Source organism: Lepisosteus platostomus, chromosome 5 (genome assembly GCF_059453375.1).
Source record: "Lepisosteus platostomus isolate fLepPlt1 chromosome 5, fLepPlt1.hap1, whole genome shotgun sequence".
In the NCBI taxonomy this organism is placed as follows: Eukaryota; Metazoa; Chordata; class Actinopteri; order Semionotiformes; family Lepisosteidae; genus Lepisosteus; species Lepisosteus platostomus.
In genome coordinates this window covers 3,217,622-3,231,110 of record NC_142615.1, presented here as the reverse complement: position 1 = coordinate 3,231,110, position 13,489 = coordinate 3,217,622, and the positions used below count along the sequence as shown (strand labels likewise).

Sequence of the window (13,489 nt, the reverse complement as noted above, 5' to 3'; positions counted from 1 at the left end):
CCACGCCGGAAAAGCGCAGGATCTCTCCTGCCCGTGTCGGGGGGTGGGGAGCCGGTCGACTTTTCCGAGAAGCGCGGCTGCCGGCAGACTCTTTCCCTCCGTCCACTCCCCACCTTCACCCGTGGGAGATCCACGGACACGGAGAGCCCCCCGTTCGGGTCCGGGTCCGGCTCGGCGGCGTCCGGGTGTGCGAGGACAGCCCCGGCGCGTGGAATTCCCGGGGTTTTATTTTATTTTTATTTTGGGGTGTTTTTTTTCCCCGCTCTGGTCGCCGTGAACTCTGACCTCGGCGGCGGACACCTGTCTTGTCAGCTGGTGGGGGACCTGTCCGGACTGGGGACCCGGCGCCAGGGCTGAGGTAAGTCCAGTTATTATTATTATTATTATTATTATTATTATTATTATTATTAGTTTCTCACATCTGACGTGATCGATTAGGCCGGTCGGTCGCTGATCGGTTTCGCCTCGAGGCTCCGAACTGCTCGTGTGTGTGTGTGTGTGTGTGTGTGAGTGGGGGAGGCAAGAGATTTGGCGATAGGTTTCGACACGATGTAGCCTACAAGTGGTCATCTCCCACGAGCGACCCACGCGGCGCGAGCTGTGAGGTTCGGGTGTCGGGCCGGGCCGGGCTGGGCTGGTTTTGTCCACGGGGAAAATGCCCACAGGGGTGGAGGACGTGTCTGGTCAAGGGAGAGGAGGAAGTGGGGAGCTCTTGGTGATGTGTTACCCACCCGTGGCTACGTCACCGTCACGCCACGCTGCTCTGGGGACACCGGCGAGTCTCTCGGTCCCGGAGCGGGGGCTGAACCGGTTCGGCCCGGTCCGGCCCGGCTGGGTTTGGCGCGCTTCAGGAGCTGCGCGTGGAGTGGGTGTCCTCTGTCACGCCGGAACGGGAGACCGTGGGTCCTCTGTGGATTCACTGCGGTGACTTTGCTCAGAAGGATCGCTGAGCACATGGCAGGAGTTTACTGTAGTACTTTGGCTCTGTATTGTCGTAATATTGTGGTATTGCTGTTGTATTGTAGCACTGTGATACTATAATATTGTGGAACTGTATTACTGTGCTATTGTTGGACTGTATCCCCATAATACTGTGGTACTGTATTACTGCAGTATTGTAGTGTTGTAATATTGTGACACTGTATTGTGGTATTATGTTGCTGTAGTGTTGTGGCACTGTATTATTGTAGTATTGCTGCAGTATTGTGGTACTGTATTACTGTAGTATTATAGTGTTTTAATCTTGTGGCACTGTATTTTAGTATTGTGGCACTGTATTAATGTGGTATTGTGGTATCGTTACTGTAGTATTGTGGAGCTGTATAATTGTAGTATTATAGTGTTTTAATATTATGGCACTGTATTAATGTGGTATTGTGGTATCGTTACTGTAGTATTGTAGCACTATTATTGCAGCATTGTATTACTGTAGTACTGTGGCACTGTATTACTGTAGTATTGCTGCAGTATTGTGGCACTGTATTACTGCAGTATTGTAATATTATAGTGTTTTAATATTGTAGTATCTTTACTGTATTATTGTAGCACTATTATTGCAGCATTGTATTACTGTAGTATTGTGGCACTGTATTACTGTAGTATTGCTGCATTATTGTGGCACTGACTGCAGTATTGTAGTATTATAGTGTTTTAATATTGTGGCACTGTATTGTAGTATTGTGGTAGTGTATTACTGCAGTATTGTGGCACAGTATTACTGCAGTATTGTGCCACTGTGTTCATGTGGTATTGTGGTAGCGTTACTGTAGTATTGTAGCACTATTATTGTAGCATTGTATTACTGTAGTATTGTGGCACTGTATTACTGTAGTATTGCTGCAGTATTGTGGCACTGTTTTATTGTAGTATTGTAGTATTATAGTGTTTTAATATTGTGGCACTATTAATGTGGTATTGTAGTATCGTTACTGTATTATTGTAGCACTATTATTGCAGCATTGTATTACTGTAGTATTGTAGTATTGTAGTATTATAGTGTTTTAATATTGTGGCACTGTATTACTGCAGTATTGTGGCATTATATTGTATTGTGCCACTGTATTAATGTGGTATTGTGGTATCGTTACTGTAGTATTGTAGCACTATTATTGCAGCATTGTATTACTGTAGTATTGTGGCACTGTATAACTGTAGTATTGCTGCATTATTGTGGCACTGTATTACTGCAGTATTGTAGTATTATAGTGTTTTAATATTGTGGCACTGTATTTTGGCACTGTATTACTGCAGTATTGTGGCATTATATTGCTACAGTATTGTGCCACTGTATTAATGTGGTATTGTTACTGTAGTATTGTAGCACTATTATTGCAGCATTGTATTACTGCTTTATTGTGGTATTCTCTTGCTGCAGTATTGTGTCACTGTATTACTGAAAACTAGTATGTTACTGTCAAATTGTTGTAGTATTATTGCAGCATTCTATTATAGTAGTATTCTGGTATTGTATTTCTGCAATATTGTAGTGTTGTATTACCTTATTATCGTGGCACTGTATTGTAGTATTGTGGTATTCTATTTACTGTAGTATAGTGGTATTGTATTGATTGTAGTATTGCTGTTGTATTTCTGTATTGTTGTGGTATTATAGTATGACAGTATAGTTGCACTGTATTACTGCAGTATTGTAGCACTGTCTAACTGCAGTATTGTGCTATTTACACATATTACTGTAGCATCGCGGTATTGTAGTACTGCAGTATTGTAGCACTGTTTTCCTGAAGTATTCTGGTATTGTATCGCTGTAATATTGTTTTATTGTATTTCTGCAGTATTGTGGTATTATATTATAGTAGTATTGTGGCACTGTATTACTGCAGTATTGTATTACTGTGATGGACTGGTGTCCTGTCCAGGGTGTGTGACTGTGTGTGTGTGTCCTGTGATGGACTGGTGTCCATGTCCGGGGTGTGTGAGTGTGTGTGTGTCCTGTGATGGACTGGTGTCCTGTCCAGGGTGTGTGAGTGTGTGTGTGTCCTGTGATGGACTGGTGTCCTGTCCAGGGTGTGTGAGTGTGTGTGTGTCCTGTGATGGACTGGTGTCCTGTCTAGGGTGTGTGAGTGTGTGTGTGTGTGTCCTGTGATGGACTGCTGTCCTGTCCAGGGTGTGTGAGTGTCCTGTGTATCCTGTGGTGGACTGGTGTCCTGTCCAGGGTGTGTGAGTGTGTGTGTGTCCTGTGATGGACTGCTGTCCTGTCCAGGGTGTGTGAGTGTGTGTGTATCCTGTGATGGACTGGTGTCCTGTCCAGGGTGTGTGAGTGTGTGTGTGTGTGTGTGTGTGTCCTGTGATGGACTGCTGTCCTGTCCAGGGTGTGTGAGTGTGTGTGTGTCCTGTGATGGACTGCTGTCCTGTCCAGGGTGTGTGAGTGTGTGTGTATCCTGTGATGGACTGGTGTCCTGTCCAGGGTGTGTGAGTGTGTGTGTGTCCTGTGATGGACTGCTGTCCTGTCCAGGGTGTGTGAGTGTGTGTGTGTCCTGTGATGGACTGCTGTCCTGTCCAGGGTGTGTGAGTGTGTGTGTATCCTGTGATGGACTGGTGTCCTGTCCAGGGTGTGTGAGTGTGTGTGTGTCCTGTGATGGACTGCTGTCCTGTCCAGGGTGTGTGAGTGTGTCTGTGTCCTGTGATGGACTGCTGTCCTGTCCAGGGTGAGCCCTGCCTTGTGCCTGTTGCCTGCTGGGACAGACTCAGCTCCCCTGTGAGCCTGCACTGGAGAGAGCAGTGAGAAAGCTGATGGATGGATGATCCTGATTCTGTATGTACAGTCTCTGCTCATGTACAGTGCCGAACTCTTTTTAAGGAAGGTCCCCCGTGTTCCGGGACTGGAATCATCGGGCTGCCAGCATGATTCATCCCCAGGCCACCTGTCTGCCATCCCAAAATAAATTCAGAGCTTTTTATCTCCCGGTCGTTTCTCTTGCAAGTTCTCTGAAAACTTGGATACACTCAGCTACTGTGTGTGTGTGTGCGTGCTAAAGAGAGGATGAGAGAAACTGTGAGTGTGTGACATACTGTCTGACTGACACACTGACTGACTGACTGACTGACTGACACTCTGACACTGTGACCAAGTGGCACACTGACTGACTGACACACTGACTGACTGACTGACTGACACTCTGACACTGTGACCAAGTGGCACACTGACTGACTGACACACTGACACTCTGATTGACTGACACTCTGACACTGTGACCAAGTGGCACACTGACACACTGACACACTGCCCGCAGCCTGCTGGCACACTGACACACTGACACACTGCCCGCAGCCTGCTGGCACACTGACACACTGACACACTGCCCGCAACCTGCTGACACACTGACTGCAATCTGACACTCTGACACTCTTAACAGTCTTTACACTCTTAACACACTGACACACTGCCTGACACTCTAAAACACTGACTGACTGACACTCTGACACACTGACACATTGCCTGAGCTGTGAGACTCACTGGACTGGGGACCCCTGAGCTATAAGACTCACTGGACTGGGGTCCCCTGAGCTGTGAGACTCGCTGGACTGGGGGACCCCTGAGCTGTGAGACTCACTGGACTGGGGACCCCTGAGCTGTGAGACTCACTGGACTGGGGGACCCCTGAGCTGTGAGACTCACTGGACTGGGGGACCCCTGAGCTGTGAGACTCACTGGACTGGGGGACCCCTGAGCTGTGAGACTCACTGGACTGGGGGACCCCTGAGCTGTGAGACTGGGGGACCCTGCGCTCAGTAACCGATGCTCCCGACAGCAGCAGAAGTGTCACAGCTCACTCCTCTGGGAGCTGGGATCCGTCGGCTCTGCTCCCAGACGGCACCATCCCGATAATTAAACACCTCTCAGCTGCACGGAAACACCAATTAACACTGCAGCTCAACAGAGCACTCAGCCTCTCTGACACACAGTCTCTCCATCTCTCTCTCACACACGGCCACACCATGTCCTTTATATAGCGCCTTTCATGCCACTGTACAGTGCTCCCTCTCTCAAAGACACACTGATAGCAACATGACGGCACACCACCTCCGACACACACACACACACACACACACACACACACACACACACACACACACACACACACACTGGTCGATCGACTGACTGCAGAAGCACTGACATTCCAAAAGTAGATATATGTCCTTCATCTCTCTGCCTAGAACTGAACAGAGATACAATGTCAAAGTGATCAATGAGCCAGATGGAGTGTCTTTATCGTCCTGTACGGATCTGAGGAGGAGGAGGAGTGTGAGGGTGAAGCTGGAGGTGATCAGACTGAGTGTCTCTCCAGTCCTGTACAGATCTGAGGAGGAGGAGGAGTGTGAGGGTGAAGCTGGAGGTGATCAGACTGAGTGTCTCTCCAGTCCTGTACAGATCTGAGGAGGAGGAGTGTGAGGGTGAAGCTGGAGGTGATCAGACTGATAGTCTCTCCAGTCCTGTACAGATCTGAGGAGGAGGAGTGTGAGGGTGAAGCTGGAGGTGATCAGACTGAGTGTCTCTCCAGTCCTGTACAGATCTGAGGAGGAGGAGTGTGAGGGTGAAGCTGGAGGCGATCAGACTGAGTGTCTCTCCAGTCCTGTACAGATCTGAGGAGGAGGAGGAGTGTGAGGGTGAAGCTGGAGGTGATCAGACTGAGTGTCTCTCCAGTCCTGTACAGATCTGAGGAGGAGGAGGAGTGTGAGGGTGAAGCTGGAGGTGATCAGACTGTCTCGGGGTGTCCTGAGGCTCGGCAGTTCGGAGGGCAGTTGATCACTGTGGACGGTGTGACAGTGGGGTTTCTCCAGCAGCTCAGCTCACACAGCCTCTGTACTGAGGTACGTCAGCACCCTGGACAGCACCTCACACAGCCTCTGTACTGAGGCACTTCAGCACACTGGACAGCACCTCACTGAGTCCTCACACACACAGACACAGGCAGACTGGAGCTGTAGTCACCTGGAGACTCAGAGATCAGCTCCTGAGACAGAGGCAGGGGCTGGAGCTGTAGTCACCTGGAGACTCAGAGAGATCAGCTCTGTAGTCACCTGGAGACTCAGAGATCAGCTCCTGAGACACAGGCAGGCTGGAGCTGTAGTCACCTGGAGACTCAGAGAGATCAGCTCCTGAGACACAGGCAGGCTGGAGCTGTAGTCACCTGGAGACTCAGAGATCAGCTCCTGAGACACAGGCAGGCTGGAGCTGTAGTCACCTGGAGACTCAGAGAGATCAGCTCCTGAGACAGAGGCAGGGGCTGGAGCTGTAGTCACCTGGAGACTCAGAGAGATCAGCTCTGTAGTCACCTGGAGACTCAGAGAGATCAGCTCCTGAGACACAGGCAGGGGCTGGAGCTGTAGTCACCTGGAGACTCAGAGATCAGCTCCTGAGACACAGGCAGAGTGGAGCTTTAGTCACCTGGAGACTCAGAGAGATCAGCTCTGTAGTCACCTGGAGACTCAGAGAGATCAGCTCCTGAGACACAGGCAGGGGCTGGAGCTGTAGTCACCTGGAGACTCAGAGATCAGCTCTGTAGTCACCTGGAGACTCAGAGAGATCAGCTCCTGAGACACAGGCAGGGGCTGGAGCTGTAGTCACCTGGAGACTCAGAGATCAGCTCCTGAGACACAGGCAGAGTGGAGCTTTAGTCACCTGGAGACTCAGAGAGATCAGCTCTGTAGTCACCTGGAGACTCAGAGAGATCAGCTCCTGAGACACAGGCAGGGGCTGGAGCTGTAGTCACCTGGAGACTCAGAGATCAGCTCTGTAGTCACCTGGAGACTCAGAGAGATCAGCTCTGTAGTCACCTGGAGACTCAGAGAGATCAGCTCTGTAGTCACCTGGAGACTCAGAGAGATCAGCTCCTGAGACAGAGGCAGGGGCTGGAGCTGTAGTCACCTGGAGACTCAGAGAGATCAGCTCCTGAGACACTGGCAGGGGCTGGAGCTGTAGTCACCTGGAGACTCAGAGATCAGCTCCTGAGACACAGGCAGGGGCAGGAGCTGTAGTCACCTGGAGACTCAGAGATCAGCTCTGTAGTCACCTGGAGACTCAGAGAGATCAGCTCCTGAGACACAGGCAGGGGCAGGAGAGAGAGCTGTTGAGACAGATGGGCTCCGACCCTCCCCCCACCGCCGGCTGACTCCTGTTTTCCTCAAACACTTTCGTTCCTTCGCGCTCGGCTGCTCGCAGACGATAGCCCCGAGGGGCCGCGGCGATGGAGGAGACGGGGGGGCCGCGCGAGCTCGCTGCGATGCGCTCTCCAGCCGGGGAGAGGGCTGTGTCGACTCATTTCTCAGGCTTCCTGGGGGGGCAGTGCTCTGAGGAGACACGTGCTCGCGGAGTGGGAGCAGGCAGGGTGTGAGAGCTGTGCGCCGGGGGGGGTGGAGACGGCAGCTACCATGATGCTGAAGGGCGGGGGGGTGGGGGGTCCCCGAGGGGACTTGGTCAAGTCAGAGCTGTGTCCTTCCTGCTTTACTTGGTAAAGTCAGAGCTGTGTCCTTCCTGTCTCACTTGGTAAAGTCAGAGCTGTGTCCTTCCTGTCTCACTTGGTAAAGTCAGACCTGTGTCCTTCCTGTCTCACTTGGTAAAGTCAGAGCTGTGTCCTTCCTGCTTCACTTGGTAAAGTCAGACCTGTGTCCTTCCTGTCTCACTTGGTAAAGTCAGAGCTGTGTCCTTCCTGTCTCACTTGGTAAAGTCAGACCTGTGTCCTTCCTGCTTTACTTGGTAAAGTCAGACCTGTGTCCTTCCTGTCTCACTTGGTAAAGTCAGACCTGTGTCCTGCCTGTCTCACTTGGTAAAGTCAGAGCTGTGTCCTTCCTGTCTCACTTGGTAAAGTCAGACCTGTGTCCTTCCTGCTTTACTTGGTAAAGTCAGACCTGTGTCCTTCCTGTCTCACTTGGTAAAGTCAGACCTGTGTCCTGCCTGTCTCACTTGGTAAAGTCAGAGCTGTGTCCTTCCTGTCTCACTTGGTAAAGTCAGACCTGTGTCCTTCCTGCTTTACTTGGTAAAGTCAGACCTGTGTCCTTCCTGCTTTACTTGATGAAGTCAGAGCTGTGTCCTTCCTGCTTTACTTGGTAAAGTCAGAGCTGTGTCCTTCCTGTCTCACTTGGTAAAGTCAGACCTGTGTCCTTCCTGCTTTACTTGGTGAAGTCAGACCTGTGTCCTTCCTGCTTTACTTGGTAAAGTCAGAGCTGTGTCCTTCCTGTCTCACTTGGTAAAGTCAGACCTGTGTCCTTCCTGCTTTACTTGGTAAAGTCAGAGCTGTGTCCTTCCTGTCTCACTTGGTAAAGTCAGAGCTGTGTCCTTCCTGTCTCACTTGGTAAAGTCAGAGCTGTGTCCTTCCTGTCTCACTTGGTAAAGTCAGACCTGTGTCCTTCCTGCTTTACTTGGTAAAGTCAGACCTGTGTCCTGCCTGTCTCACTTGGTAAAGTCAGAGCTGTGTCCTTCCTGTCTCACTTGGTAAAGTCAGACCTGTGTCCTTCCTGCTTTACTTGGTAAAGTCAGACCTGTGTCCTTCCTGCTTTACTTGGTAAAGTCAGACCTGTGTCCTTCCTGCTTTACTTGGTAAAGTCAGAGCTGTGTCCTTCCTGTCTCACTTGGTAAAGTCAGACCTGTGTCCTTCCTGCTTTACTTGGTAAAGTCAGACCTGTGTCCTTCCTGCTTTACTTGGTAAAGTCAGACCTGTGTCCTTCCTGCTTTACTTGGTAAAGTCAGAGCTGTGTCCTTCCTGCTTTACTTGGTAAAGTCAGACCTGTGTCCTTCCTGCCTCACTTGGTAAAGTCAGAGCTGTGTCCTTCCTGTCTCACTTGGTAAAGTCAGAGCTGTGTCCTTCCTGTCTCACTTGGTAAAGTCAGACCTGTGTCCTTCCTGCTTTACTTGGTAAAGTCAGACCTGTGTCCTTCCTGCTTTACTTGGTAAAGTCAGAGCTGTGTCCTTCCTGTCTCACTTGGTAAAGTCAGACCTGTGTCCTTCCTGCTTTACTTGGTAAAGTCAGACCTGTGTCCTTCCTGCTTTACTTGGTAAAGTCAGACCTGTGTCCTTCCTGCTTTACTTGGTAAAGTCAGAGCTGTGTCCTTCCTGCTTTACTTGGTAAAGTCAGAGCTGTGTCCTTCCTGCTTTACTTGGTAAAGTCAGAGCTGTGTCCTTCCTGTCTCACTTGGTAAAGTCAGAGCTGTGTCCTTCCTGCTTTACTTGGTAAAGTCAGAGCTGTGTCCTTCCTGCTTTACTTGGTAAAGTCAGAGCTGTGTCCTTCCTGTCTCACTTGGTAAAGTCAGAGCTGTGTCCTTCCTGTCTCACTTGGTAAAGTCAGAGCTGTGTCCTTCCTGTCTCACTTGGTAAAGTCAGACCTGTGTCCTTCCTGTCTCACTTGGTAAAGTCAGAGCTGTGTCCTTCCTGCTTTACTTGGTAAAGTCAGAGCTGTGTCCTTCCTGTCTCACTTGGTAAAGTCAGAGCTGTGTCCTTCCTGCTTTACTTGGTAAAGTCAGACCTGTGTCCTTCCTGCTTTACTTGGTAAAGTCAGAGCTGTGTCCTTCCTGCTTTACTTGGTAAAGTCAGAGCTGTGTCCTTCCTGCTTTACTTGGTAAAGTCAGACCTGTGTCCTTCCTGTCTCACTTGGTAAAGTCAGAGCTGTGTCCTTCCTGCTTTACTTGGTAAAGTCAGACCTGTGTCCTTCCTGCTTTACTTGGTAAAGTCAGAGCTGTGTCCTTCCTGTCTCACTTGGTAAAGTCAGACCTGTGTCCTTCCTGCTTTACTTGGTAAAGTCAGAGCTGTGTCCTTCCTGCTTTACTTGGTAAAGTCAGAGCTGTGTCCTTCCTGCTTTACTTGGTAAAGTCAGACCTGTGTCCTTCCTGTCTCACTTGGTAAAGTCAGAGCTGTGTCCTTCCTGTCTCACTTGGTAAAGTCAGACCTGTGTCCTTCCTGCTTTACTTGGTAAAGTCAGAGCTGTGTCCTTCCTGTCTCACTTGGTAAAGTCAGACCTGTGTCCTTCCTGCTTTACTTGGTAAAGTCAGAGCTGTGTCCTTCCTGTCTCACTTGGTAAAGTCAGAGCTGTGTCCTTCCTGCTTTACTTGGTACAGTCAGAGCTGTGTCCTTCCTGCTTTACTTGGTAAAGTCAGAGCTGTGTCCTTCCTGCCTCACTTGGTAAAGTCAGAGCTGTGTCCTTCCTGTCTCACTTGGTAAAGTCAGACCTGTGTCCTGCCTGTCTCACTTGGTAAAGTCAGAGCTGTGTCCTTCCTGTCTCACTTGGTAAAGTCAGACCTGTGTCCTTCCTGCTTTACTTGGTAAAGTCAGAGCTGTGTCCTTCCTGTCTCACTTGGTAAAGTCAGACCTGTGTCCTGCCTGTCTCACTTGGTAAAGTCAGAGCTGTGTCCTTCCTGTCTCACTTGGTAAAGTCAGACCTGTGTCCTTCCTGCTTTACTTGGTAAAGTCAGAGCTGTGTCCTTCCTGTCTCACTTGGTAAAGTCAGAGCTGTGTCCTTCCTGTCTCACTTGGTAAAGTCAGACCTGTGTCCTTCCTGCTTTACTTGGTAAAGTCAGAGCTGTGTCCTTCCTGTCTCACTTGGTAAAGTCAGAGCTGTGTCCTTCCTGCTTTACTTGGTAAAGTCAGACCTGTGTCCTTCCTGTCTCACTTGGTAAAGTCAGAGCTGTGTCCTTCCTGTCTCACTTGGTAAAGTCAGAGCTGTGTCCTTCCTGCTTTACTTGGTAAAGTCAGAGCTGTGTCCTTCCTGTCTCACTTGGTAAAGTCAGAGCTGTGTCCTTCCTGCTTTACTTGGTAAAGTCAGAGCTGTGTCCTTGCTGCCTCACTTGGTAAAGTCAGAGCTGTGTCCTGCCTGCGTTCGACAGACCTGTCTTGCTGGCTTTGATCAGCACCAGGCAGGCTGCAGTGTCCCTCTGACAGGCAGCAGCTGCTGCCACAGTGTGAGTCCGTCTGTCTCTGCACGTGTCCCAGCAGGCAGCTCTGTGCACCTGTCTGTCCGTCTTGGCAGGGGAGCGCGTCTCGGCTGAGGCGTGTCTCTCGGCGTGTGCCCGTCTGCCCCAGCATGCATGTCTTGGCGTCTGTGTGTTGCATACAGAACTGCAGTGCATTCTGGGGCTGGTCCTGCACAAGGTTGATGTATCTTGTGTGTGTGTACACTACACATTGCAGTGCATTCTGGGGCTGGTTCTGTACAAGGGTGATGTATCTTGTGTGTGTGTACATTACACACTGCAGTGCATTCTGGGGCTGGTTCTGTACAAGGGTGATGTATCTTGTGTGTGTGTACACTACACATTGCAGTGCATTCTGGGGCTGGTCCTGTACAAGGTTGATGTATCTTGTATGTGTGTACATTACACACTGCAGTGCATTCTGGGGCTGGTCCTGTACAAGGTTGATGTATCTTGTGTGTATATATACTCCAGAATTGCCGTGCATTCTGGGAAGGGCCTTCTGTATACGCGTACCTCCGCTATGATCTTCTGGACCCGACCCAGAATGCAGTGCTTCGTCCTGGGGCCTCTTCCTCTGCGCCGAGAGGATGAGAGGATTTCCCTTCGCTCTGCCAGAGCCGCTCCCTGCCCCTCCCCCTCTGTGTGTCAAGGCTCTGCTCCCAGGGGGGCTGTTTGTTGATAACACGCTGCTTAGGTGTTATGTCTCACCTCACTGACTCACAACAGCAGGTGAGAGCTCTCTCTCTCTCTCTCTCAGTTCAGTTCGAGGTGCTTTCTTCGCATGACCGATGGGTACAATCAGTGTTGCCAAAGCAAATGAAAGTAACGATATTTACATTAAACACAACACAAAATAGAAGTAAAATAAAATCTACAGATATTTACAACAAAGACATATTATAAAATATTGACATATACTGTAGGTGGCTGGAGCATTATTGGGAGACAGCCTCACTGTTCCTCAGGCTGGGACAGGAAGTCACACACTGTATTATTATTATTGAGAGACAGGCTCACTGTCTGTTCCTCAGGCTGGGACAGGAGATCACACACTGTATTATTATTATTATTGAGAGACGGGCTCACTGTCTGTTCCTCAGGCTGGGACAGGAGATCACACACTGTATTATTATTATTGAGAGACAGGCTCACTGTCTGTTCCTCAGGCTGGGACAGGAGGTCACACACTGTATTATTATTATTGAGAGACAGGCTCACTGTCTGTTCCTCAGGCTGGGACAGGAGGTCACACACTGTATTATTATTATTATTGAGAGACAGGCTCACTGTCTGTTCCTCAGGCTGGGACAGGAGGTCACACACTGTATTATTATTATTATTGAGAGACAGGCTCACTGTCTGTTCCTCAGGCTGGGACAGGAGGTCACACACTGGATTATTATTATTGAGAGACAGGCTCACTGTTCCTCAGGCTGGGACAGGAGATCACACACTGTATTATTATTATTGAGAGACAGGCTCACTGTTCCTCAGGCTGGGACAGGAGATCACACACTGTATTATTATTACTGAGAGACAGGCTCACTGTCTGTTCCTCAGGCTGGGACAGGAGATCACACACTGTATTATTATTATTGAGAGACAGGCTCACTGTCTGTTCCTCAGGCTGGGACAGGAGATCACACACTGTATTATTATTATTGAGAGACAGACTCACTGTCTGTTCCTCAGGCTGGGACAGGAGGTCACACACTGTATTATTATTGTTGAGAGACAGGCTCACTGTCTGTTCCTCAGGCTGGGACAGGAGATCACACACTGGGGCTGCCAGTTCAGCTGAGTTCCCTCCTCCCTCTCCCAGTAGGATTGGGACCTGTTGTGATTCTGGCAGGTGTGGGAACTCTGGGACTAGATTTCTGAATTTCGGGAAGAATGTTTCTCTAATCCCAGAGTATCTGTCCCATTGCAGTAGGAAGTGCACCTCTCTCTCTCTCCCCACAGTGTCTGAGACAGCAGGACACACACACACACACACACACACACAGACACAGACACACAGACACAGACACGCACAAACACCAGGGCCAGTTTTCCCAGAAGCCAGTTGACCCACCAGCCTGTCTCCGGCCCGCGGGAGGAAACCAGAGCTCCCAGAGGAAACCCCACACCAGCACAGGGAGAACATGCAGACTCCCCCCAGACAGCACCCCAGGAACCGAGCCCAGGCCCCCCAGCCCTGCGAGTCATCTCGGTTGCCTCCTGCCCGGTCACAGCTCTCCTCTTTACTTCCACGGGGGGTGGGTGGGTGGGTGTGGTTACTTCACGAGGCCCGTGCCGAAAGTTTCAACGTTCACCGGGCTCTGCAGTGTGGGGCGGGGATCGTTGGGGGATGTCTGCGGCGGGGATCGTTTGAGGCTGTCTGACGGCGGGCTGTCATCTGCGCGAATGGATATTGGGATGAAGGCGGGGATGGAGCTCCTCTCGACGGCGGAGAGAGAGGGAGAGGGAGGGAAAGATTGAGGACTTGGTCGGAGAGAAGATGAAAAGCAAGAGGTGGGGGGGGGGGGGGGGGGGCGATTTGTTGCTAGGCAACCGAATTAGGCAGAGC

General features: G+C 50.3%; 1 protein-coding gene across 2 annotated transcripts in view; it reads left to right on the top strand.

The window, feature by feature from the left end:
• Positions 1 to 13,489, top strand: part of gabbr1b (gamma-aminobutyric acid (GABA) B receptor, 1b) — an 86,249-nt gene that overhangs the window by 619 nt on the left and 72,141 nt on the right. Inside the window, exon 2 of one of the 2 annotated variants that reach the window (XM_088632033.1) lies at positions 313 to 358. The gene's annotated coding sequence lies outside the window, so the exon portion shown is untranslated. Of the gene's footprint in view, positions 1 to 269; positions 359 to 13,489 lie in introns of those variants that run through there. The other variant, XM_088632034.1, reaches the window with a different exon arrangement.